The sequence below is a fragment of the Cetorhinus maximus genome, chromosome 31 (assembly GCF_964194155.1).
Source record: "Cetorhinus maximus chromosome 31, sCetMax3.hap1.1, whole genome shotgun sequence".
NCBI lineage: Eukaryota > Metazoa > Chordata > Chondrichthyes > Lamniformes > Cetorhinidae > Cetorhinus > Cetorhinus maximus.
In genome coordinates this window covers 9,612,637-9,639,805 of record NC_135909.1, presented here as the reverse complement: position 1 = coordinate 9,639,805, position 27,169 = coordinate 9,612,637, and the positions used below count along the sequence as shown (strand labels likewise).

The 27,169-nt window shown below is 44.5% G+C and overlaps 3 non-coding genes across 3 annotated transcripts; all 3 read left to right on the top strand.

Moving 5' to 3' along the window:
• Positions 1–1,221: 1,221 nt before the first annotated feature.
• On the top strand, positions 1,222–1,293 carry trnaw-cca (transfer RNA tryptophan (anticodon CCA)). The gene has a single exon. It is a non-coding gene; the product is annotated as a tRNA-Trp (tRNA).
• Positions 1,294–2,186: 893 nt separating this feature from the next.
• Positions 2,187–2,260, top strand: trnat-agu (transfer RNA threonine (anticodon AGU)). The gene has a single exon. It is a non-coding gene; the product is annotated as a tRNA-Thr (tRNA).
• Positions 2,261–26,302: 24,042 nt separating this feature from the next.
• trnam-cau (transfer RNA methionine (anticodon CAU)) lies at positions 26,303–26,374 on the top strand. Its single transcript has one exon. It is a non-coding gene; the product is annotated as a tRNA-Met (tRNA).
• Positions 26,375–27,169: the final 795 nt, after the last annotated feature.

Genomic DNA, 27,169 nt, shown 5'->3' with positions numbered 1-27,169 from the left:
CCAGAATGGAATGTGGAATAAGAATTAAAGCCACCCTGTATTAAAGCGGAATTGAATGAATTTTGGAATAAATAAGTTTGTTTCATCTCTCGATGTGTTTGCTAAACAATGTTACATCTAACTCTGTTCTGGTGAAGATCAGAAGGAGTGATATCAGTTTGCGCCACTCGCCAGCTGGGCCTGTGGTTGCGCCTCGCCAATCACGTGGGTAATGCAATTCTGCCAGTCCCTGAGGTCAGCTGACATTTTCGGAGAAATTCCAAGTCATCGTGATTTCATCAGGGACCTCATGTTTAAGGTGTGAGTGATGTAAATCATGACCTGATCAAATGTGTGTATCTTTCGCTATTTCCGCGATGAATTTTCATGCTGACGAGAATCATATGGGACATGGTCTGGAAATATTTCACTCGGAAAATATCTTTCACATCTTTCTGAACTAATGGAATGGCTGGCCAGAAATTTCAAACAATTCCGCGCTTCCTGAGCCTCGCGGCGGGCCGGCACTGGGGCCGCGGTCATTTCCCTGACTCTCCCACTTTCTCTCCCCCGCCAGAAATTACTTTCGACATTTCATCCTTTGATATATTTTTTAAAAAGGCGCCACCATGTCATTTTAATTGGGTGGTGGGGTGAGAATGGGGGAACAGAGTGGGTCCCATTTGCTCTTTCTAGCCCTGTCTGTGAGGTTTGTGCTGAGCTGCGGATGGAGTGGTTGTGAAAAGCGTGAATTTTGTAATCCAGGGTCAGCGATGACTGCGCATGCGCCTTTTTGCATATTGCCCCCAATAAAGATGGCGGACGCGCATCCATGCGCGTGCGCGGCGTTGGCCGCAAACGCCGCCGTCACTCAGTGACACCCGAGTTCAGGGTTTCTGACACAAGCTCAGTGCAGCAGCAGTGTGAGCGTCGGTATTGGTTTGTGGATTCAGCGATTAAATTCAAGGTTGCTGTTTCGAGGTCACTCGGAGTTGGCGGAGTTCTGCATTTGTCCTTAATATATTCCGGGACATTTTGTATCAAACAGAAGTTAGAAGCGAAAAGTATAAGTAATGTCTGGGAAATACTTAAACAGCAGACAGCCTAGAAAACAGTTTAAATTAATCACTGACCTGACAGAACGGAGGGAAAATGGGGATTAAGCAAAATTCCAATCCCCGGAGTATAATCAAGGTGTAAAGAAGCGAATCTAGGAGCAGTACGATACCATGTTCAACAGATGGGCTTGTGGCGCAACGGTAGCGCGTCTGACTCCAGATCAGAAAGTTGCGTGTTCAAATCACGTCAGGCTCAAAAAGATTTACTGCTCAAGTGGCAAAATGATTACAGATATAAAAGCGGGCTTGTATATCAGTAATCATTTTGCGGGGATCTTGGCGAACAGGTTAATTTCAAAAGCAATTTCGATAGATGGCTGTGCCAGTATCAGCTGTGACTCATTTGGTAGCACTCTTGCCTCTGAATTCCGAGGTTGTAGGTTCAAGTCCCACTCTTGGACTTCAGCACAAGAATCAAGGCTGAAACTCCAGTGAGCAAACACTACCTTTTTAAGCACTTGCTGAAAGTGGCTCAGTGGGTAACTCTCCTACCTCTAAGCTGTAGGTCCTAGGTTCAAATCCCACTCCAGGACTTGTTAATCATGAAATAACCTAGCTACAGAGTATAATGGTGTCAGTCTCCAGCCCAGATAAATGAGGAGAACGAGCAACAGGAAGGGCATTTGGCTGTAAAAAAAAACATCCAGGCAGCGCCTTATTTCGTTGAAACTGATGTGCGATTACGCACTTCCGTCATAACAGGGCGAAATCTATCTTTGTTCTAGAATTGTAGCTTAAAATAGTCTTTCCCTGAACAGCTGCAAAGATTTTAACACAAAAACAGAGTTTTGTTTCTGCGACTGAGGAAGACATTTGGGGGAAGAGGCCACTCACACTGAGAGACTCTTGATACCGGAAGAGATGGGCGCAATTCTATTTCACAATTGAACACTGACATCGAGATTTTGGAAGACCAAGTGAAAAAATCACTGGGTCAGTGATAGAATTCAAACATCATCCCGGGGAATAAGAGGAAGAGAGATTAAATCAGGTGACTGTATGAACGCTAGAAAAAACAATTACTAAATCCTATTTTCCGGGAACTCCTCAAGTTTGGATCCGTGATTAAAGTATTTATGAATTAAGCTTGGCTCTGTGGCTTAGTTGGTTAAAGCGCCTGTCTAGTAAACAGGAGATTATGGGTTCAAATCCCAGCAGAGCCTTATTCCAATTTCAAAGTTTTTTAGCTGATCTGTGCAAAATATGGCTTGGTTCGGGTGTGTACATCCGAATTGCTGGTTCAAATTGTCCATCCTTGTGCAATAGATTATCTTTTATTCTTTCAATGCAAGGAGAGTTTCGTTTCTTTGACTAAAGAAGAGATTTGTGGAAATTGGCCACTCACACTGAGAAACTCCCTCGGGCGTTTCTACTGGAAGAGATGGGCGCTTTTCTATTTAATAGTTTTAGCTCAGAAACTGACATCGAGATTTTGGAAGAACAAGACAACAGAATAAGAACAAAAATCACTGGGTCAGCGAGAGGATTCAAACTTCATAAGAGGAAGACATAAAAACAGGTGACTGCATGAACGCTGCAACAATCAGTTGCTAAATCCTGTTTTCCAAGAACTCACTGAAGATGTGTGTTTAAACTGTTTCCCACTCCGTTTAAAATGCTGAATAATCTGGGCTAACATTTGGTTTAACTTCATTCGTGAATAAAAGTGTCAATTGTTTACATGTTGTTAACGTGACAGCACGTAAACGTTTCAAGGAATTCTCCTCACAACCTGCTTCACCGAAAGAGATTATCATTTATCTTAAATAGCCTTTCACAATGAGGGATGTTAGGTATCATTCCACGAAAATCCCAAGGGGTTTGTGACGGATTCATTACAAATAATCAGGAATTTCAAAGTGCCTCAATCAGCCAAAAGAAACCGTTCGCGACATTCATCTCACTGAAGCAGAGTGTGAACGTGTTGTATCTGTCAGTGTGGAGGGGACGAGTCTGGGTTGGGTAGCCATCTTCAGTGTTTGTGAGAGTGGGGTCTGGGTGAGCAGCTGGTGAGTGCGACAGGGCCAGTGCTGGATGCAGGAAGCTCCCATCAGTGTGGGTGAGTCTGATGGGGCTGAGTAATTGACAACTGGCGGTTGTTGGTGTTTCCATAAATGAAGGAAATTCCCTCCAACAGCTTATTTTTTCTTCATTTAACTATAAACAACTTGAACAAAAATGAAACAGTGTAGGAACATTTTTGCTCTGTATAAAAGGGGGGTGATTTCAGCTGCCATTGTCCAGTGATTAAAGCTTTCATCTAAAAATCCATGGGATTTTTCCACTTTGACTTGAGTCCTGCTCCCTGAGAATCTGTTCAGTATTTTTAATTCTGTTTTATCTTGAATCCTCTATTTCCACAGAATGCCTACACTGAAATTGCTTATACTTCGCACCATTGTTATCTATGAAGCAGGTACAGTCTGCATGGTCTAATGGAGATATGCTTAGAGGGCTGTGCCAGAGGGCTTCTTTCAGGTTTTAGGCCTTTTGGTCCATTAGCAGCAACCGGATGTCTGCAGAGGAACTCGGAATGCCGAGCATCTCTTCTCAGGATGGGCTTAATCAAGGGACAGAATGTTGGCTGAAGGGAGGATAATGGTCTGGGGATTTGGGCTGCCATTCCAGAACATTTGGGGAATAGCACAAGGCGGTGTTGCAATGTGACAATGGCAGTATGCAACCTTGGGATATTATCCTTTCTTTATTCATTATTGGGATGTGGGTGTCGCTAGCTAAGGCAGCATTTATTGTCTATCCTTAATTGCTCTTGAGAAGGTGGTGGTGATCTGCCTTCTTGAACCACTGCAGTCCCTCTGGTGTAGGTACACCCAAAGTGCTGTTAGGGAGTGAGTTTCAGGATTTTGACCTAGCGACATTGAAGGAACAGCGATATATTTTCAAGTCAGGATGGTGAGAGGCCTGGAGGGGAACATCCAGTTGATGGCGTCCCATGCACCTACTGCCCTTGTCCTTCTAGATGTTAGTGGTTATGGGTTGAAAGGTGCTGCCTAAGGAGCCTTGGTGAATTTCTGCAGTGCACCTTGTAGATGGTACATACTGCTGCCACTGTTCATCAGTGGTGGAGGGAATGAATGTTTGTGGAATGAGTGCCAATCAAGCGGGCTGCTTTATACTGGATGGTGCCAAGTTTCTTGAGAGTTGTTGGAGCTGCACTCATCCAGGCAAGTGCAGAATATTCCTTCACACTCCTGACTTGTGCCTTGTAGATGGCTTTGGGGAGTTTGACACAAAAATTGGCCCTGTAGTTGATAGTGAAAAGGAAAGCTTTTGTCTCCAGAATTATATCAATGGTTTGGTTGAGTGGACGGAAAAATGGCAGATGGAATTCAATCCAGAGAAGTGTGAAGTAATGCATTTGGGGAAGGCAAACAAAGCTAGGGAACTACACAATAAATAGGTTATTGGGAGGGGTAGAGGAAGTTAGATACCTTGTGCATATCCACAGGTTCCTGAAGGTGGCAGGACAGGTGGATGAGGTGGTAAAGAAAGCATATGGAATGCTTTCCTTTATTGGACAAGGTTTAGAACACAAAAACAGGGATGTAATGATGGAACTGTATAAAACACTGTTTCAGCCACAGCTGGAATTTTGTGCACAGGTCTCGTCACCACATTACAGGGAGGACATTATTGCGCTGGGAAGAGTACAGAGGAGATTTACAAGAATATTGCCAGGACTTGAAAATTGCATCTATGGGGTAAGATAGGATAGCCTGGGGTTGTTTTTCTTAGAACTGAGGAGGCTGATGGTGACCCGATTGAAGTGTACAAGACTATGAGGGGCCGAGATAGAGTAGGCAGGGATGTCCTTTTCCCCTGAGCACAGTGGTCAATTACCAGAGGGCACAGGTTTAAGGTGATTGGTAGAAGTGGACATGAGGCAAAACATCTTTACCCACAGGGTGGTGGGTGTTTGGAAGTCGATGCCTCGTTTGGTGGTGGAGGCAGAAACTCTCAACTCATTTTAAAGGCACCTGGATCTGCACCTAAAGCACTGTAACCTGCAAGGATATGGACCGGGTGCTGGAAGGTGGGATTTTAATGAGCAGGTTTTTAATTTTCTTTTCTTTTTTTGGTCAGCACAGACACATTGGGCTGAATGGCCTCTTTCTATGCTGTACCTTTCCTGTGGTTCTTTTCAGTTCTGATATTCTGTTAACCAATCTGTGCTGGTTTTAATTTATCAACTCATGTTCTACCAAGTGACAATGAATCTTATCCCAGATTATTGCCTCTCAACATTTCCCCACCTCGACCATTAGATTAACTGGTCTATAGTTACTGGGTTTATCCCTATACATTATAAACACAGATGTAACATTAGCAACCTGCAGTTCACTGGCTTCACTCCCATGTCCAAGGTGAATTAAAAGATTGTGGATCAAGACACAGTTTGTCCTGTCAATCTGCAGATGTGAACATTTTATCAGCGAGAGTGCGTTAAAGGGGCGGGCGGGTTAGACTAATGTCACTGTGTTTGTGTGTCCGGCCTCAGCGCCAGGTTTCCGAGTCATATTTGTATAAAATCACAAGATATCCCTGTAATTGGATCGCGCTGCTCCCCTGCTCAGCCCTGAAGAGAGAATTTAAGGGAAATATTTCGTTAATTTCAAGATTTCAGTGGAAACACAGAGAAGAAGTCAGCGCTCGGCTGAGAGGGGGCGATCAAAGCAGCAAAGAAACGGGTTTAAATCGAAATTGCTGCCTTTAATTCGGATGGAACTTTCTCGAAAACAAGCATTCGGATTTTGTTAACAGAAGGAAGCGAGTGTGGGAATCTGAAATGTCCAATTTGAAGTGGAATTGGGGAGTTTATGAGGAGAGAGAAACACAGAGAGGCTGGAGGAGCCGGGAGCTGACAGCAGGTTGTCTCTGCCCCGTCCGCTCTCTGTCTTTAAGTTGCTCTGAGCCGCCACCACTGCTTTCATTTCTGATCCAGTTCTGACTGTCAGAGAGATTTTCCACACAGTCTAGAATATGACTGATACTGCAGCCGCCGAAACGGCTCCTCCAGCCGCTGCCGCTCAAGTCAAACCTCCCAAGAAGAAGAAGGCGGCTTCCCGATCGAAGGCAGCCGGTCCCAAGTTAGGCGAACAGATCCTCAAGATTGTGGCGGGTTGCAGCGATCGCAAGGGGATGTCCCTGGCCGCGATAAAGAAAGCTTTGTCTGGCAACGGTGTCGATGTGGGGAAGCTCGGCTCCCAGATCAGGCTCAGTATCAGGAGGAAGGTGGAGAGCGGCTCCCTGGTGCAGGTAAAGGGACAGGGCGCCTCCGGCTCCTTCAAAATCCCTAAGAAGGAATCCCAGGGGAAAGTGGGAAAGAAGGAGAAGAAACCAACAGCCAAGAAATCTTTAGTGAAGAAACCAGCGGCCAAGAAGGTGAAAACAAAGAAACCAGCAGCTAAGAAATCTCCAGCCAGGAAAGTAGCAGCCAAGAAATCCCCAGCGAAGAAAGCAACAGTCAAGAAAACAAGCAGCAAGAAGGCGGCAACTCCAAAAAAGGCGGTGAAGAAAGCAGCGCTGAAGAAAAAATCTCCCGCCAAGAAGGTCACGGGCGGAAAGGCTTTAAAAAAAGTGGATAAATCGAAGGCCAAGCCCAAAGTGAAAGAAAGCAGCGCCAGGAAAGAAATGAAACCAGCCGAGCAAATTGTAAACCTCTGAACCCAAAGGCTCTTCTCAGAGCCGCCCATGTCTCTCAGGAAAGAGCTGATCCCCGAATCAAATGTCCCTGTCCCGGCTCTGGGAGCAGGTTTCACACTGAAATGATTTATGTTAAGTTGAAAATTCCCGGTATCTCACTGACATGCACTATACCCAGCCTCTCCCCCACTCTGCAATAAAACAGAGCGGTGTCCGTGCCCCATTGTAACTGGGGATTTGTTCAGCTGCTCTGTCAGTTTCTGCTCGTTTCCTTTTCACAGATTCAGGGTGAGAGTGTGTAAGACAGTAACCCGGGCGGAGAAACCCCGCGTTACAACTCAAAGCCCAACACATGAGTTTGTCTAATTCAGCTGGAGTGAGGTGTCGGTAAACTGCTCAACCCGCCGGGAGGGGAGGTGTGTGGGGATAGAACAGAAGCTGGGAGTGAAGCGGAAACAGGCGGATTTTACAGGGTATGTGCTTGAGCTGGAATATTACTAAATTTTCTTTGTAAAGCTCTGTATTTAAAAGCTGCGGGTCTCTAGAACCGTTGAACATGAAGTCCCAATCTATAAGTTTTGTGCCGAGCGCTGTGTTAACTTCCATTGTCGATAATTTTAATAAAATGTCGTTTCGAGCAGGCAGGGGGCGGAGCTGGATTATCAAAGACACTCCTCTGTTCTGTCTGTCACTCAGTCTACTCCCCGTCCCGCCTCTCACTCTCTGCTCCTTTCTCAGTCAGGTCGGGGCGGGCTATATAAAAGAGGAACGGAAACAGCTCGTCCCTCATATTCTGCAGCGATCTGAGTGAAGAATCATCATGTCTGGCAGAGGGAAAGGAGGCAAAGGACTGGGTAAAGGCGGAGCAAAGCGGCACCGCAAAGTGCTTCGTGATAATATCCAGGGCATCACCAAACCAGCAATCCGCCGCCTGGCTCGCCGTGGCGGTGTCAAGCGGATCTCGGGTTTGATCTATGAGGAGACTCGCGGGGTGCTGAAGGTTTTCCTGGAGAATGTGATCAGGGATGCGGTCACCTACACTGAACACGCCAAGCGCAAGACGGTCACTGCCATGGATGTGGTGTACGCTCTGAAACGCCAGGGCCGCACTCTCTATGGATTCGGCGGCTAAACAATTCGACCCTTTCGACCGAACACACAACAAAGGCTCTTTTCAGAGCCACCCACCGCCTCACAGAGAGAGCAGAGACCTGGGAACGGGAGCTGGGATGGGCTGTGATCGGGAATGTTAGTGCCTGGTTTGTTCTGACGGGGAATGTACTGAGAACCTCAGTTTGCTCGTTGTTAATTTACCCGGATGGCACATTCTGCACTGACACTGAAAAGTCTCTCCACTGCTTCATATTGTCGAAAGGTTTTGTTCTAGATGAATAATGAGTCGGATAGTAATGACAGGATCCGGCGGTTCCTCTGATATCAGCCGTTTAATCCGTCAGTGGAGTTGAGGTTACAATCAGATCAGCCATGATCTCACTGATTGGCGGAACAGGCTCAATGGGCTGAGTGGCCTCCTCCTGCTCCTAATCCCAATATTCGCACGGATGTCCGTCAAGACTCAGACCGGGAACAGGGGGAGCTTCGAGCCGCTCCCGTTCCCGCTCTTTATCGGAATGAACAGCCCAGAATGAGGGCAATGGGACGGGGTCTGATGCCCCCAGCACCGTTTCTATTTTATTACCCATTCCAGCCCTCTAAGCGAGCGGCGATTTTAAAGGTTGGTTGTGCTGTATGGAGCAATACTCAATTATTATTATATTAACAATTCAGTTATTGCCTGGGAAATTCAGCACTGACTTTACACAGTTCAAACAACAGACTGGTGTTTCTGTCCAAAAATGAGCAGATTCACCAGGATGATGCCGGGTTTACAAATTGCAGGAACAGGTTACATGAACTGGAATTTCATTGGGGTTAGGAAATAGTGAGCGAGAGTGAAAAATGGTATTTATAATTTTCAAAAAAAGGCAAGAACGAAGTCTATTGTCGAGAAGGGAAACGGCTGCAAAAAAAGGCGGAATTTTTAAATGGACAATTAAAAACAACTCGACCAATGGGGACCTGAGTTGCCAGGGATTAATTCATTGGTTCGATTTTGAACGCAACTGCCTGGACGTAAGGCTGCAGCCAATTACTATTCGGGGCGGTTCCTCACAGTTTAAAAAGGCGGACTGTCGAGCAGATTGTATTAATAGTCCTTGTAACTCTGACTGGTGAATCTGTTCAGAAAATGGTCAGGAGAAACTCTCCTTCCTCAAATTTCGCCGCTTGTTGCCGCCCTTTGCTAACGGCTTCTTTAAGGCTTTCTTGGCTCCCTTCTTGGGAGCTGGTTTCTTCTCATCCACCATCTTCAGTTTCAGACACAGAAATATAGCAAACCCCTTCCGAGCGCCGATTAAATGGACAGTCTCCCAGATCTATGCTAATGAAGGATTGGGAAAAGATGACTCTGAATGGACAGTTTAAAGGCTAAACCAGCCTCTAAATATATAATTTCAGGATTGGATATGGAACCAGGCCAATCAGATTATGATTTCTCGCCCCCACTCCTCCTCCCACCCCATCATCAGCCCATTTACTTTAGTCAGGAAATACATTTTACAAAGAGTCTCTCCAGCCCCAGTTCCTCAGTGTTTTACTATACATCGGGGGATGTCGCCTGATTGTTTTGCGAGGGTCCGTTCTCCACAGAGAGAGACTATACGGGAAAGGGGGATTCCATCTGTAACAGAGAGCCCCTGATAATGTGTGCGAGTGTGGGATTTACTCACTCTGATACTGTGAATGAGTTTGGGATTCATTCACTGTTTGTAAGGCCGTGCTACAGTGAGAGAGTCTGGGATTTATTCTGTGCTTGTCAGGCTCTGGGACTGAAAGTGATTGTTGATGTTGTTCTGTGTCTGACTGTGATAGTGTTTGAGACTCATTGTGCATCTGTCAGTTAGCGGTGCATGTGAGTGAGTGGGAGTTTCATTCTCTCCCTCCGACGGACGCCAAGTCCGGAGAGGAGAGGCGGACCCTCAGGGCCTCCAGTCGGTGGAGTTCAAAGTAACATCACGATTCAAAATATGACGCAGTAAGTAGGTCAGGTAAGTACTTCTACTTATTCTATTAATTAAACTGCTGCAGTCCATTAGTTTAAACAAAATAATGTGAGGACTTTGTAGTAGGAGTGGAATAAGGACCCTAGTGTATTTAGTATTCTTTAAAAGGGAGTAACTAACAAGCTTAATTTAAAGGGAACTCATGGCAGCAGAGCTCACACCCGCGATATGCTCCTCCTGTGCTATGTGGGAATTCATGGACACTTCCAGTGACCCTGGTGAGCATGTGTGCAGGAAGTGTGTCCAGCTGCAGCTACTGGCTAACTGCATTTCGGAGCTGGAGTTGCGGGTGGATTCACCTTGGAGCATCTGTGATGCTGAGATTATCGGGGACAGCACATTCAGTGAGGCGGTCACACTGCAGGTAAAGACTGAACAGGCAGAAAGGGAATGGGTGACCACCAGGCAGAGTAGAGGGAGGCAAGTAGTACAGGAGTTCCCTGTGGCCGTCCCCCTCTCTAACATATATACCGTTTTCGATACTGCTGGGGGAGGCAACATCTCAGGGGAAAGCAGCAGAAGTCCATGGCATCACGGGTGGCTCTGCTGCAAAAGAGGGGAGGAAGGAGAGTGGCCGGGCTATAGTGATAGGGGATTCAATAGTAAGGGGAACAGACAGGCGTTGCTGTGGCCCACAAAATAGACTCCAGGATGGTCTGTTGCATCCCTGGTGCCAGGATCAAGGATGTCCCAGAGAGCGGCAGGGAATTCTGAAGGGGGGTGGGGGGGGCGGTGTGAACAGCCAGTGGTCATGGTGCATATTGGTACCAACAACATAGGTAAAAAATAAAACAATGAGCTGCTACAAGCTGAATATAGGGAGTTAGGATGTGAACTAAAAAGTAGGACATCAAAGGTAGTAATCTCAGGATTATTACCAGTGTCACGTGCTAGCGAGAGTAGAAACATCAGATAGATACATGGCTGAAGAAATAGTGTTGGAGGGAGGGATTCAGATTCCTGGGACATTGGGACCACTTTTGGGGAAAGTGGGACCAGTACAAACAGGACAGGTTGTATCTGGGCAGAACTGAAGCCAATGTCCTCAGGGGTGGAGAGGTTGGGGGTGGGGGGGGTGGGATTGGAGGGGTTGGAGGTGGGGGGGTGATGGGAGTGGAGGGGTTGGGGGTGGTGGTGGTGGTGGAGGAATGTGTTTGCTAGTGCGGTTGGGGAGGGTTTAAACTAGAATGGCAGGGGAATGGGAACCAGAGTAGGGAGACAGAGGAGGGGGAAACGAGGATAGAAAAAAAATGCAGAAAAGTAAGAATCAAAAGTGAAAGGCAGAAAAAAAAGTGTGAAAAACAAATAGGGTCAGAGTGCAAAATAAAGTGAAGGTGGTTACAAAGTTAAAGAAAAGTTGAAAGGCATCATATCTTAATGTGTGGAACATTTGCAATAAGGTAGATGAATTAACGGTGCAAATAGTTATAAACGGTTATGATATATTTGCAATTATGAAGACATGGCTACAGGGTGATCAAGGATGCAAACTGAACATCCAGGGGTATTCAATATTTAGGAAGGGCAGACCAATAGGGAAAGGAGGTGGGGTGGCATTGTTAGTAATGGAGGAAATCAATGCAATAGTGAGGAAGGATATTGGCTTAGAAAATCATAATGAGGAATCTGTTTGGCTGGAGATAAGAAACACCAAGGGGCAGAAAACGTTGGTGGGGGTTGTCTATAGGACTCTAAACAGTAATGGAGATGTCAGGGAAGGCATTAAGCAGGAAATTAGAGATGCATGCAATAAGGATACAACTGTAATTTTAATCTACATACAGATTGGACAAAACACACAGCAATAATGCTGTGGAGGAGGATTTCCTGGAGTGTGTATGTGATGGTTTTATGGACCAAGATATTGAGAAACCAACTAGAGAGCAGGCTATCATAGACTGGGTGCCATGCAATGAGCAAGAATTAACTCCCTTGGGGAACAGCGACCATAAAATGATGGAATTGTTCATTAGGATGGATAGTGAAGAAGTTGAATTCAAAACGAAGGTCCTGAACCTAAATAAAAGGAGCTACGAGGGTCTGAGGCACGAGTTGGCAATGATGGACTGGGGAACCGTACTTAAAAGGTTGACCAGTGGATAGGCAATGGCTAATATTTAAGGAACGTATGCATGAATTACAACAATTATTCATTCCTGTCTGGCACAAAAATAAAATAGGAAAGGTGGCAAAACCATGGCTTACAAAAGAAATTAGGGATAGAATTAGATCCAAAGAGGAGACATATTAAATTGCCAGAAAAGAGAGCAAGCCTGAAGATTTGGAGCAGTTTAGGATTCAGCAAAAGTGGACAAAAAGATTCGTCAAGGAGGGGAAAATGGAGTATGAGATTAAACTCACAAGGGACATAAAAACTGACTGTAAAGGCTTCTATAAATATGTGAAGAGAAAAAGATTAGCAAAGACAAATGTAGGTCCCTTATAGTCAGAACTGGGGGAAGTTATAATGGGAAACAAAGAAATGGCAGGAGAATTGAACACATATTTTAGTTCTGTCTTCACAAAAGAGGACACTAATAATTTTCCAGAAATGTTAGGGAACCAAGGGTCTAGCAAGAGGGAGGAATTGAAGAAAACTAGTATTAGTTTAAAAATTGTGGTCAAGAAATTAATGGGGTTAAAGGCTGAAAAACCCCCAGGATTTGATGATCTACATCCCAGACTACTAAAGGAAGTGCCCCAGGAAATATTGGATGCATTGGTGGTCATCATTGAAAATCTCTCGACTCGGGGGCAATTCCTACAGATTGGAGGGTGGCAATTGTAACCCCGCTATTTAAACAAGGAGGGAGAGAAAAAACAGAACTACAGGCCAGTTAGCCTAACATCAGTAGTGGGGAAAATTCTAGAGTCTATTATAAAAGACATGGTAACTGAACACTTGGAAAGCATTAATAGGATTAGACAAAGTCAGTATGGGTTTATGGAAGGGAAATCATGCTTAACTAATCTACTGAAGTTTTTGGAGGGTGTAACTAGTAGAAAAGATAAGGGAGAACCAGTGGACTGTATTGAATATTGATGTACAGTCTATCACCAGAAAATGAGACAGAGAGCTCAAGGAAGGGAAGTGTCAGAGTTGGACCATGAAGGTGATAAGGGATGGAAATTGGAAGCCAAATTGATCATTTTTTCCAGGTCCAGGTGAGAGCATGAAGCAGCACCGAAATGGTCATCGGTGTTCCGAAGAAAGAGTTGCGGGAGGGGGCCTGAGAAGGACTGGAACAAGGAATGTTCCACATACCCCATAAAGATGTTTCAGTGCGGCTTCATGGTCTCGTTTTCACTGAGAGGGTGGTCAGCCTGTGGAATTCTCTACCACAGAAGGCTGGGGAGGCCGGGTCACAGAGTATATTCAAGAAAGAAATTGGTACATTTTTGGATACTTGGGGCATCAAGGGGTATGGAGAGAAAGAGGGAATATGGCGTTGAGATAGAGGACCAGCCATGATCATATTGAATGGTGGAGCAGGCTCAAAGGGCCGAATGGCCTACTCTTGATCATTGTTTCTATGATATACCAGTTTGGGATAAATGCTGTATCTGTCATTCTGACCACAATATGAGAGTGTTGGATTGATTCCATACCTGCTAGTCCCTGTAAATGTCTGTAAATGAAATTCATCCTGCGTTTGTCAGTCTCTGGCACTGTAAGTCAATGTGGTATCGATTCTAGATCGTTCAGTCTATGGTACTATCTAATTGTGCACTTCTCATTCACTGTCGGAGCCTGGTTCTGTGTCTGAAGGTGGGATTAATTTTGGACATTCCAACATCTGCTGCTCAATGTGAGTGTGGAATTCAGTCTGGATCTGTCAGTGTCAAGTGTTGAACAGGAATGTGGGAGTCATTCTCAATATCTGGGAATCTTTGAAACACATTGTGCATCTGTTAGTCTGTGGTGCTGTATGGGAAAGTGGGATTTATTTTGTCTGTCAGGCTCTGGTAATCTGTGCGAGTTTTCGATACATTTTGTAACACTCAATCCCTGATGCTGTGCACAACTTTGTCCATCCCTAATTGCCCTTGTTCAGAGGGTATTTAAGAGACAACCACGTTACTACGGGTCAGGGGTCTGGAGTTACCAGTAGGATCATGTAAAAGAGGCAGGTTTTGCATGGTTTTTGACGATAATCGACAATCAGAGTTTTGATTTCAAATTTCACAATCTGCCATGGTGGGATTCGAAACTGGGTCCCCTGGGTCTCTAGAATACTTGTCCAGTGACAATAACACTGTGGCACTCCCTCCTCATCTAGCAGAGTGGCTCAGCAGAAGCGTGCTGGACCCATAACCCAGAGCTCGATGGATTGAAACCATCTTCTGCTATTTTCATTCTCATTAATGACTGTGGGATTCATTCTGTCTCTATCAGACTTTGATTCTGAACGTGTGCTTATGATTCCTCTGTGTCTCAGTGTTTGGCACTGGGTGAAAGTCTGATTCATTCTCAACTTCTGAATGTCAAACAGTCTCAGATGTATTCTGTATCTACTGGTCAGCTGTACTGTGTGAGATGTGGGATCCATTCTGCATTTGTCTGTCTCTGTTACTGTAGTGAGTGGGTGATTTATTCTGTACTGGTCAGTCGTTGGTGCTGTGAGTAATGGGCTTCATTCTGTATCTGTCAGACTCTGGTGGAGTGTGTGCATTGTGCAGTTTGTCAGTGCCTGGTAACATGTTGGGTTTGTTCAGTAGTTCACCCTGTCTGATTTTCTGTGTGAATGTGAGGTTTATTTTATCATTCTCAATCTTTGATGTGGGTTATGATTCTAGGGTTAACTCTGGATCTGTGCTCAATAGTTATTGGAGGGAACTGAAACGAGGTGCAGCCCTGTCGAAATTTGTTGATGCCATTATTCTCTCAATATTGAAAATCTCCAGTTCAGAACTAGAATCCTACACACAGCGCAGCTCCCAGTAAATGTTGCAGTATCCTATCCAAGCTGCATTTCCCAGATTTTACCAGCTGTGAATCCTTTGATCAGTATTTGGGTATTTCAATGGAGGAACATCTGCCTGTTGACCCAATTCCATGGTGTTTTTGGGAGTAGTAGCCATAGGAGTGGAATTGAAATCCAGCTGTTTCCCTCTCTCTAATATTATTTCAATGAAATCGGTACTTAATACAGAAAGCATTAGTCCATCACACACTCTGATTAATTAAACCCTCTATCCATTATTACTAAGGCATTGGTTGTGATTTTGAGTCCCACCTGAGTTGAGTTTTCAGTCAAATTTCATGTTTTATTTGTGCAAAACTTAAACTCATCCAGGGAAAAGGAACAGACATTATCTGTCAGAAAGAGGCAGCTAATTTGCACATAGGAAACCTCCAAAAGTGCCAATGTGACCATGTTTTGGGCTGTTGATTGAGACGTAAATATCAGCGACTGTGTGGGCGGGGGGGGAAGAGAATAATGCCACTGCTCATGTCTTCGGCAGAGCACCATGGAATCACTTACAACAAAATGAGAGGCTGGAGGGAGCTTCGTTTTAATGCATCTTCTGAAGGATAGCACCTCGAATAGTGGAGCCCTCCCTCAGTGCTGTACTAGAGTATCAATCTTCTTTGTTACACACAAATTCCTATGTGGGATTTGAAAAAAAACACCTTTGTGTTCCAAAGGCGACTGCGACCAGGTCAGTCCCAGTGAAAATGTTTAAGAAATCGACCAATCAACAGCTACATGACTGGGGCAATTATGAGGTCTTCCCCTGGCAGGTCACATGACAGCTGGAGCCACAAGGCATCACAACCAGATTTGTGACTGGATTCAAACCCAAAATCCTGTCAATGATTTTTCAAGTTAAGCTGTCAGCTGCTTGAAAATGCAACAGTTAAACTTCCTGTCTGATCATGAGGAGAGCTAGGGAGCTAGAGCTAATTACAAAACTAAATCCTTTAATAAAACAGTTCAAAAACCATCAAGATTGAAATCCTGTGAGGAAAAATCAAATTATTATTGAGAACTCTGCTGGGAGAACTTCATTGGACAGCAGAGAAATCAGGTGAAGAATCCAAGTAAATCGACACCAGCGAACAAGTTAAAATCAAAAGCGGAGTAACTCCTGTCAAAAGCTGAGAGTTCTGTGCATCATCAGTTCATCGGGTCGAGATATTATCTGGATTAAGCTTTCTGTTTAGAACAGGGTTTAATGAACCAAGTGGAATAGACACGTCATTGCAGAACAAGTAAGTCATCTCTAGATTTTCTTGAGTTCCAATTTATTGAAACATTGAATTCTGATTAACTAGAATTACAGTGCAAATGAATTGATAATTCAAAAACAAACTGTTTTCGAATAAATAAAGTAGAACAATTATTTTACAAAAAGTCCCAGAGTGACCTGCAAGCTCAAACACAGAGAGAGTGAATTGCAGAGTGAAGAGTTTAAAATGTGGATTTTGTGGAGAGTGGGGATTAGGTGCAGACGGGGAAGGAGCTGATGTGTAATTGAAACCGAGACAACAGCAAAAGTAGAAGAGAGAAAGAGAGGAACATTCGAAATAACATGAACTTTAATTAAATGGCTCATTTCAGTGAAGTGTTGGGACAGCTGAGAGCTGTTGCCTACACATCCTGTGCTCTGTGGGAACTGCAAAGAAACATGATGATAAGTGTCAGATTCATAATACATTAGAGAACCAAGCAGAATATAGAAAGCACAGAGGAGAGCTGAAAAAGGAAATTAGGTCAGCCAAGAGAGTGTATGAGAAAAGACTAGAAAGTAACCCAACCAAAAACAGAAGACTTTTACCAATGTATAGACAGTTACTGAAAAGGTCATCTGATTAGAAGATCCTGTGGTGGCAGAGGGCCGAGGTACTAAATGAGAACAGTTCATCTGTCATCACGAAACAAGCGGATGCTGCTAATCTCACAGTAAAGGAGGAGCTGGTGGAGAAATTGGATAGAATGAAAATAGATAAAGAGGAGGCCATCACAAGGTTGGCAGCGTTCACTGTAGAAACGCCACATAACCTGGATGGGATACATCCTGGATTCCTGAGGGAAGGAAGGGGGAAAATAGAGGAAGCTCGAGTCACAATCTTTCAAACCTCCTTGGATATGGGAGTGAAGCCAGAGAACTGCAGGTTGTTAATGTTACATCCATGTTTATAATGGAGACGGATAAAGCTAGGAACAACAGACCAGTTAGTCTAATGCTGGTGGTGGGGAAACATTGAGACACAATAATCCAGGACAAAATTCATTGTCACTTGGTAGAACCTGGGTTGATAAATGACAACCAGCACAGATTGGTTAACAGAAAACCATGGCAAATACTTAATGAAGTTCTTTGATGAAGTTTCAAAGAACATTGCCCAGGCTAGTGAGGTTGACAGTGTTTGTCAGGATTTCCAAAGGGGTTTGAAAAAGACTTGTTAGTAAAATTCAAGCAGATGGGACTAAAGGGGCAGGGGCAACATTGATGCAAAATTGAATAAGGGACAGAAAGGAGAAAGTAGTGGTGAATGGCTGTTTTTCAGCGTGGAGAGATTTATACTGAACTGATTCTCTGTCATGTCAGCTGGCTGTTGTGTTTGCATTCCCAGAGCTCTTACATTTCAAATACTTCCAGCCTATATCCAAGTTTGCTGATGGCACTAGGTTAGGTGACATGGTTAGTAGTGTAGGCAGGAGCAGCAAGTTTCAAAGGCTCATTGACAGATTCAGTGAGTGAACAAAACTGTGGCCGATGGTGGTCAACATGGGGAAGTGTGAGGTCACCCATCTTGGGGCAAAGAAAGATCAGAGAATTTCCTAAACAGTCAGAAACTTGGGACTGTGGAGGAGCTGAGAGTGAGAGTGAGAGCTGAATGAGACTGGAGGGCGGATAAAGAGCAGCGGCAGAGCAGCCCGAGAGCAGCAGTGAGAGAGAGAAGGAGAGAAGAGAGAGAGCGGTGGGGGGGATAAAGAGCTGTGAGGGAGGGGTTGGAGCAAACCGGCCATGTTTATAATAAATAGTCAAAGCATGATATCAGGGGAAAGAAGGGAGCTGGTTGGTTTGTGCAGATTTCTCTAAATGAGGCATTGATTAAACGAGGAGCTGGAAAATTAAACATTTCAATCAGGGCAATTATAAGAGTATTAGTGCAGAACAGGTCTTGAGGTATTTAATATAAATAACAATTTAAACAAGGTGCAAACTGGATTCTAAAAGAGGGAATAGAGGTTTGTTTTCGATCATGGATGGGCAGCTGAGAACCTGTTGTTTGCAGTTCCTGCCCCATGTGGGAACCTCAGGACACTTCATGTGACTTGGGGGCCACATGTGCAGGAAGTGTCTCCAGCTGCTTGAGCTCGAGCTCAGGATTTCCGAGCTTGAGGGGCAGCTGGAGTCACTGTGGAGCATCAGGGTGGATGACAGATTCCTGGATCGTACATTCCAGGAGCTGAACACCTCAAAGGGAGAGAGAGAGAGGTCAGGATAGTAGATGAGTGGCAATCCGGAAGAGTAGGAAAAGGCAGGAAATACAGGAGTGTTCGGGTTGTGTGCCACTGTCAAACCGGTACTCAGCATTGGAGACTGCTGGGAATGGTGACACCCTGAAGGAGTGCAGTCCAGACCATGGCATCAATGGGCAAGAAACTGCACAGGAGGGAACAGCAAAGAGTAGAAATGCAGTCATTAGTGGAGATTTCATAGTCAGGGGGACAGACAGGCATTTCTGTCACCGTCATTGAGAGTCCCACATGGTGTGATTTCCCTGCAGATGTGCTCCTCTATCTCCCTCTCTCTCAGCTTTTTGGAGGCCAATTGAATATCCCCGTGAGTGTGATCATCCTCTTATTATTCCTCAGCTCCAATAAATGAATTCTGCCCTTGTCCTTTTGAGGATATTGTCTCTTACCAAGATTACAGTGACTTCCTTAATTAGTACCGCCAACCCATCTCCCTTTTCCCTTCTCTATCTTTTCTGAACACTTTGCATCAGTGAAAATTAAGCACCCAGTCCTCACCATTTTTAAACCACGTTTTCGTCATTGCCACGACATCATATTCCCACACGGCTATTTGTGCTTCTAGCTCATCAACATTATTCACCACACTTTATGCCATAATACACATGTCCTTGTATCTCTCTTAGATTCCTTCTTCATCTACTCCTATCTTGTATGTTCCCACTTCTTCCACAATTATTCCTCAGTTCTGCTTCTATATACTGATGCCCACCCCGTGCCTATTTAGTTCAAACTCTCCTGAATCACACAAGTGACCCTCCCCATGAGGAAATTGGTCCCAGCCCTATTAAGGTACAACCTGTTCCTTTTGAATAGGTGTTTCCTGCCCCAGAACTGGTCCCAATGTTCCAAGAATCTGAATCCCTCCCTCCTGCACCAGCCTCAAGCCACATATCGATTCTCCCCATCTTCACATTTCTACTCTCACTAGCACGTGGCACTGGCAGTAATCCCGAGATTACTCCCTTTGAGGGCCCACTTTTTAACTACCTCCCTAGCTGCTGGAATTCTGACTGAGGGACCTCAATACCTGTCCTCCCCGTGTCAATGATACTGACGTGTACGACAACCTCTGGCTCATTCCCTTCCCCCTGCTGGGTTCTCAGCTATTTACAATTTATATTAATGACTCGGATGAAAGGACAGACTAGACAAAGTTGCTGACAATACATAGATAGGTGGGAAAGGAAGTTGTGAGGAGGACACAGAATCTACAAAACAATATAGATATGTTAAGTCAGTGGGAAAAATGTGGCACGTGGACTATACTGTCAGAAAATGTGAGGATTTCCACTTTGGTGGGACAAATAGAAAAGCAGATCATTATGTAAATGTGAAGAGATTGCAAAATACTGTGGTTCAGACAGATCCTGGACATGAATCACAAAAAGTTAACATGTAGTTCGAGCAAGTAATTAGGAATGCAAATGGATGTTGGTCTTTATTGCAAAGACAATGGAGAATGAAAGCAGAGATGCCTTGCTGCAACTGTACATTGGTGAGACTACAGCTCGAACACTGTGTACAGCTTTGGTCATTTTGTCGAAGGAGCAACATATGCCCAACATCGCCATCATTCTGATGGCCAGCTTTGTGTGTGGCTGCATCAAACTGTGCGTAGACCCCCGGTTCACAAACACCAAGTGTCACTACGTGCTGAGGTTCTACCTGTCCCGGGTGTTGCGAAGGATGGGTCTGGCCACGCTGCCGCGGAACGCTCCAAGTAGTTGGACCGTGCGGTACCACCTGTCCCTTGTGGAAGAATTTATGCAGAGAAATACTTTTGACCACAAGTCCTTCAGACAGTAGTCGGCACATAATGTCTTAGAGGCCCTGCGGGAAAAGGAGAGGGTGGATCCTGCCGGGTGGTTCCTCGAGCAGACTGTCAAAGTCATTTGGCAGAATGCCTCATCACCAGAACATTCCAACAAGCACCAAGATGTAGCTTGGCTGGTGGTGAGAAAGGCCCTCCCTATCAGATCCTTCCTGCACACCAGGAGTCTCACCCCCTCCGCACGCTGCCCTTGAGGTGGCTGTAGTGGGGAAGAGACCATTGTTCACCTCCTTGTGAAATGTGCCTTTGTGGAAAGTCTGGGGAGAGATGCAGCGGTTCTTGTCGAGGTTCATCCCAAGCAGTTCTGTGACACAGGACTCTGTGCTCTATGGGCTGTTCCCAGGGACACACACCGAGACAAACATCAACTGCAGCTGGAGGATCATCAACTTGGTAAAAGATGCCCTTTGGTCTGCCCGAAAGTTGTTGATCTTCCAGTGCAAAGAGTTGCCCCCGACTGAATGTTGCAGACTGGCACATTCCAAGGTCCAAGAATACGTGCTGAGGGATGCACTAAAGCATGGGGCAGCCGCCACAAAGGCGCAATGAGGAAAGGTCACTGTCTATGACCTTTCTGCCATAGTGCACCGAGGGGCTGGGAATTGTATAGACCCCTCGGCTGTATGACTCACAAGGAATGTACATAGTGAAAGCTACATGTGTCTCAATTATATTGAAGCACTTCAGAGTGCAACATGTTGTATATCGATAACTCCAATACCATTGCACTGTCTGATTGTCTGTGATGACCATATTGAAAATACTGTAATGTTCATTGCTGGTATTAATTGCTCCTCGTGATCCATGAGGAAAAGTTGAATTTGATTGCACTTTTTGTGATGGCCATTTGGAAATGTTTTGTAATGTTCTTTCAGATATTTTATGAATAAAGTATATTTTTTCAAAAAAAAAAGTAGTTCAGAGAAGGTTCACTCGGTTTATTCCTGGGATGAGGGGTTGTCCCTTGAGGAAACATTAAGCAGTTTGGGCCAATAGTCATTTAAGTTTAGAAGAATGAGAGGTAATCTTATTAGATCTTAAAATGTTCTGAGGGGGAAAGATGCTGAGAGGATGTTTCCCCTCATGGGGGAATCTAGAACGAGGGGGGGGGGGGCACAGTTTCAAAATGATGGGTCTCCTTCTTAAGACAAAGATGAGGAGAAATTTCTTCTCTCAATGGATCTTAAATCTTTGAAATTCTCTACCTCAGACAGCAGTGGATGCAGGGTCATTGAATATATTCAAAGCTGAATTAGACAGATTTTTGAATGACAAAAGCCTTGTTACTGTTAGTTAAACAGGTGACGGGCATTGATTATCCCACCTAAACAGAATAAAAAGATACAGCTGAAACACTTTGTGGTGAAGCTACTTGGAAGTCTGTAGCACTGAGGAGCTGTCTTGAAAATAAACCAGCTTGAACAAAAAGACCAGCCTGGATTAATTCTTCCACCACAACCTCTTATTGTGAATAACAAAGGCCACAATCAGATCATCCATGATCTTATTGAATGGCATCGAAGGCTAGGGTGGACAAATGGCTAACTCTTGCTCCTACTTCTTATGTTCTTATGTAGTGTGATGGAGGCAGGTTCAAACAATGTCTTCAAAAGAGATTTGGATTAACTGAAAAGGAAAAATGTGCAGAGCTACAGGAAAAGGTGGTGAAGTGGCACAAGATGAATATAACCAGCACAGACATGACAGGCTGAATGGCCACCTCCTGGACTGTGACCATTCTATGATTCTATGAATGAACTACCTGTCAATCTCTCTTACAGTATATGACTCTGAGTGGAATTAACTCAGTCTGTCACTCTCTGTCACCAAATCAGAGTATGGAATTTACTTTGTCAGTCTCTTTCAGTACAGGAAACAGCTAATGATTTTTGCTTGTGTCCTTTTATCAGAAATAGATAGGCTCTACTGGTCTCAAAAGTACTCAAGGTGAAACACATCAACTACTCCTCCATCTACGCTCCAGTTGAATGTCAGCCAACAAGAACATACCTTCACAGAAAGCGAGAGACCGACTTCCATGCCCAACATCCACCCTGATGCATAAGGACGCCTCATTTGTCAGTTTGTGTTTCTGGCCTTGTTTTTGTGAGCAACACCTGCAATAATTCACTGTCAAAATCATGTGGCTGCTGGGAGTCTTAAATAAAGACAGAAAATTCTGCAAATATGCAGCAGGTGGGCAGCATCTGTGGAGAGAGAAACAGAGTTCACATTTCAGGACAATCAGCCTGTTATAAAACACTTACTGACATCTGCTCATGGTGGCTGCAACTCCCACAATTCTGTGCCCGAGAAACCGCTGTATCCAATGCATTAACTTTCCCAGGCACAGAGTGTGCATATTCCCCAGGGTCGGCCCCAAGGCATTCTGATCCCAAACTTATACCACTGCCACTTGTCTACCCACTCCACCAATCTGCCTATATCCTGTCTATATCTTTAGCTCTGAAGAAGGGTCATACAGAATTGAAAAGTTAACTCTGTTTCTCACTCCACAGATTATGATGTCAGAACTGAGTTTTTCCAGCATTTTCTGTTTTTACGCTGATATCCAGTTGAAGTTTAACACTATCTTCCTCACTGTTCATAATACCTCCAACTTTCATGAACTCTGCAAATTTTGAAATGATGCTCTGTACACCAAGGTCTAGGACATTCATTTATATCAGGAAGAGCAGGGGTCCTCACACCGACCCCTGCGGAACTCCGCTTTAAACCTTCCTCCAGTCTGAAAAACAACCATTCACCTCTACCCTCTGTTTCCTGTCACTCAGCCAGTCCCATATCCATGTTGCTCTGTCCCTTTTATTCCATGAGCTGTAACTTTGTTGACAAGTCTGTTGTGTGAGACTTTATCAAATGCCTTTTGGAAATCCATGTAAAACACATGAACAGCATCACCCTCCCCAACCCTCTCTGTTACCGCATCAAAGACTCGGTGCAAACGGGAGAATCTGGGAAGCGGCGGTGAGGATGGGGGAGGCGCTGCACCATCGGCTTCACGGCGCCGACCCGCTCCCCGTCCCCGCGGCGGCGGCCTGAGAGTTGGTGTTAATGAGGCGACGATCACCCACATTCAGCTTCCTGGTGCCGCACTGCGCATGCTCCGCGCAGCAGGCGTTTTCCGCTGGCGGGGCCTTCCCGCAGCTGCGCAGTGAGACCCTTCTGATGGAGATAGGGCGTATTCCCAGACGCTTGTAATTCTGGGTTATATTGTTCACCATTTCAAAAATAATATTAGCGAAGTCGGTGATATTTGGACTCATAGCATCTGTGCCACCTCTTTCAGACCGAATCAGTCCAACTCCTCTGCTTGCACTGAAAATATCTTCATTTCTGCATTTGTCCAATTCCCTTTTAAAATTTACTTTTGAATCTGATTGAACCAGTCTTTCAGGCAACACATTCCGGATCACAGCAATTTGCTGCTGAGAGAAAAAAAATACGTTCACACACAGCATCTTTACTTTTTTATATATCATGATTCTCACACTTTCCAGCACTTGGTCCATAGTCTTGTAGGTTATGGCACTTGAGGAGCATATGCAGGCACCTTTTCAATCAGTTGAGAGTTTCTGCCCCTGATACAAGTTCAGACAGTGAGTTCCAGACCCTGGTTAACCTCTGAGTGAAAATGACATCCACAGCTGCTCTCCAATCTTTCTACGAATCACTTTAAATCTGTACACCCTGGTCTCTGACCTCTTTGAGAAGGTAAATAGGCCCTGCCCATTTGCTCTATTCAGGCCCCTCACAATTATGTACATCTCAATCAAATCTCCTTTCAGCCTCCTCTGTTCCAAGGAGAACTACTGCAGCCTACCTGACATATCCTCATTGCTGCATTTTTCCAGTGCTGGCAACATCCCAATAAATCTCCTCTGTATTCTCTCCAGAGCAATTACATCCTTTTTGTAATAAGATGACCAGAAGGCACACGGTACTCAAGTTGTGGCCTAATGATTTATACAGTTCCAGCATTACCCGCCCTCCCCCCACTCTTTTATTCTATAGTCAGCGAATAAGGGAAATGATTCCATATGCCCTCTGAACCACCTTATCGACCTCTGCTGGTATCTTCAAGGAGCTGTGGACATTCACTTTAACACCATCACTTCCTCTACAACTCTGAGCATTCTCCCATTAACAGTATAGTTTATTTTTCTTTGCCTTGTTTGACTTCCCTAAGTGAATCACCTCACACTTAACCAGGTAGAATTCCAGTTGGCACATTTTTGCGCACCTGACCAGTCCATTGCTATGGGAGACTGTGCAACACAGAATGATTCATACTTTCCACACAATCCCACTCACTGAAAAGGAATTAATTCCAAACTCCCACAAAGTATGGGAAACTGAGTGCTGAATAATGCTGCCAAAGCTCACATAGAATACCAGAGACATTCAGATACAGAATTTATCCCATTTTCCCTAACAGTGATGAGAATTTATAAATACAGAATGATTCCCACATTGACGTTCTGTACCACTGACTGATACAGACTTAAGCCCACCCTCACATACAGTACCAAACATTGACCCATAAAGAAGGAATTCCACTCTCACAAACTGTCCAAAAACAACAAAAATGGAATGACGCAGTAGGCTAGACAGCATCTGTGGAGAGAAAGACAGTTAACATTATGAGTCAGTCTGACTCTTCTTCAGCTCTGAAGAACAGTCATACGGACACAAAACGTTAACCCTGTCTTTCTCTCCGCAAATGCTGTCAGGCCAGCATCTTTTGTTTTCGTTTCAGATTTTTAGCATCCGCAGTATTTTGCCTTTATCTCACAAACTGTTCCACCGACTGAGATACAGAATGAATCCTACACTCAGAGGCACTACCTGTGACTGACAGATACAGGACAAATCTCGCTCACATACAGTAACAGAGTTTGATGGATATGATATGTATCCCACAATCACAATCACGACCAGAGGCTAATTGATGCAATTTAGATTTGACAATTGTCCAGTTGTGGCATATCACGATTTTCACATAGGAAATGGGAAATTCTAAACATAACACGAGGCATCTTAACACGACTGGGGGACATTATGAGACCAGGAAGAAAATATTTACCCACAGAAAACGTCTTCAAAGATCAACAGGTAATATCTTCGGACAACAGGGAACACCTGATCAGGTCACATTTTACAGAATGGAGAAGAAAAAAAGTACAAGTGGCATCGTAGTTATACAGCCTGGAACAGATTTGCACGGCAGGAAAGTATTTTACACAACAGAGAATATGTCTCAACAGTTCCACAGCAGACAGCACAGTTCCACATCAGACAGGACAGAACTGCAGCAGAGAGCACAGTTCTATAGCAGAGTGCAGAGTTCTTTTCTTCTATTTGTCCATGGAACGTGGACATCGCTGGCTCGGCCAGCATTTATTGCCCAACCTTAATTGCCCTTGTTCCAAAGGCATTTAAGAGTCAAACACATTGCTGTGGGTCTGGAGTCAAATGTAGGCCAGATAAGTTAAGGGCGGCAGATTTCCTTCCCTACAGAACATTAATGAACCAGATGGATACTTACGACAATCGACAATGGTTTCATGGTCATCATTAGAATTTTAATTCCAGATGTTTTATTGAATTCAAGTTCCACCATCTGCCGTGGTGGGATTCGAACTCAGCAGTGAACACAGTTCCAAGCAGACAGCAAAGTTGCACAGCAGGGAAGATATTTAATAAAAAACGGGAAAGCACTTTAAACAGCGCAACACCTTTCAACAAGAGTACACATGCACAGGGAGCTAATTTAGGCAACAGAAAATTCCTTACGAATGTGGGGCATATTTATGCAAGAGAGAATGCGTGGTGATTCATAAATGGTGAGTCACTCCATGCTCCTTTGCCTTCCTATCGTCGTGTGTGCGGACAGTCTCTGACTGCTCTTCTATGTCGTCCTCTGTCTGTCTGTTACATTCTTGGGAGTGTTGCAAAGTGGAATTGTGTCGCCAGGGGGAGCCGCCGAATTCGTGAGCTCTTGTTCAACCACAAAACAGGAATGAATGTTGCGCAAACGCAACAAGACGTAGCAGGAAATCATCAGCAAGTAGCAGAGTGGCGCAGCGGAAGCGTGCTGGGCCCATAACCCAGAGGTCGATGGATCGAAACCATTCTCTGCTATTTATGTTTTCATTAAAAGCAGAAAAAATATTTGGCCTCTCCCCACAAATATATCTGATATTTCTTTACCGTACACAGGAATTTTAATCGGCTGCTCGCTTCCAGTAACCACTTCAGTCTGCAACAAACCTCTGTCATGTTTTTTATTCACACAAGAACACAAACCGCAAATGCGGCAAACATAAACAAGCCTAGATTTCCTCTCATCCCATTTCTCCCAAAGAGCTGACACAGGCATGATGGTCCGAGTGGCCTTCTCTTGTTCTCTAACACGCTATAATTGCCTGAAGAGCAAAAGCTATTCCCTTAAATGGAAAAACTGTATATAATGAAGTTTATACGTATAAGCTGCAGTATGTCCGATCTACCGGACACCCTGCAGTAATTCACCATGCTAAGTTGGACAACAGTGTCCTCCCTTCGACATGTCCCATCGAGAGTATCAGCATAGCAGAGACAGCATCGCGTGAAAGACACAGTTAATCAATATTTGGACAGGTTCCTTCTTAATCGCTAACTCAAAACAAGGAATTCTGACCCCCAAATCATCATGAACCAAGAACGTGAAGTTTCATTCCCTCGGGCTTGCATTCTACATATTGTACTAAATAATTCTTTGAGTGTCTGATTGTTTCCAGTCTTGTTTTATCTGTTAATCGCCGATCGAATTTTAACGAGTTCAGTTTATCGCTCATTCCCTCCTTATCGGACTTGCTTAAGGTGAAAACTGTAGCATGTGTGTGACCATTCTCCTCGAACTGAATGCCTGCCTCTAACATATTGTGAGGTTTTTAG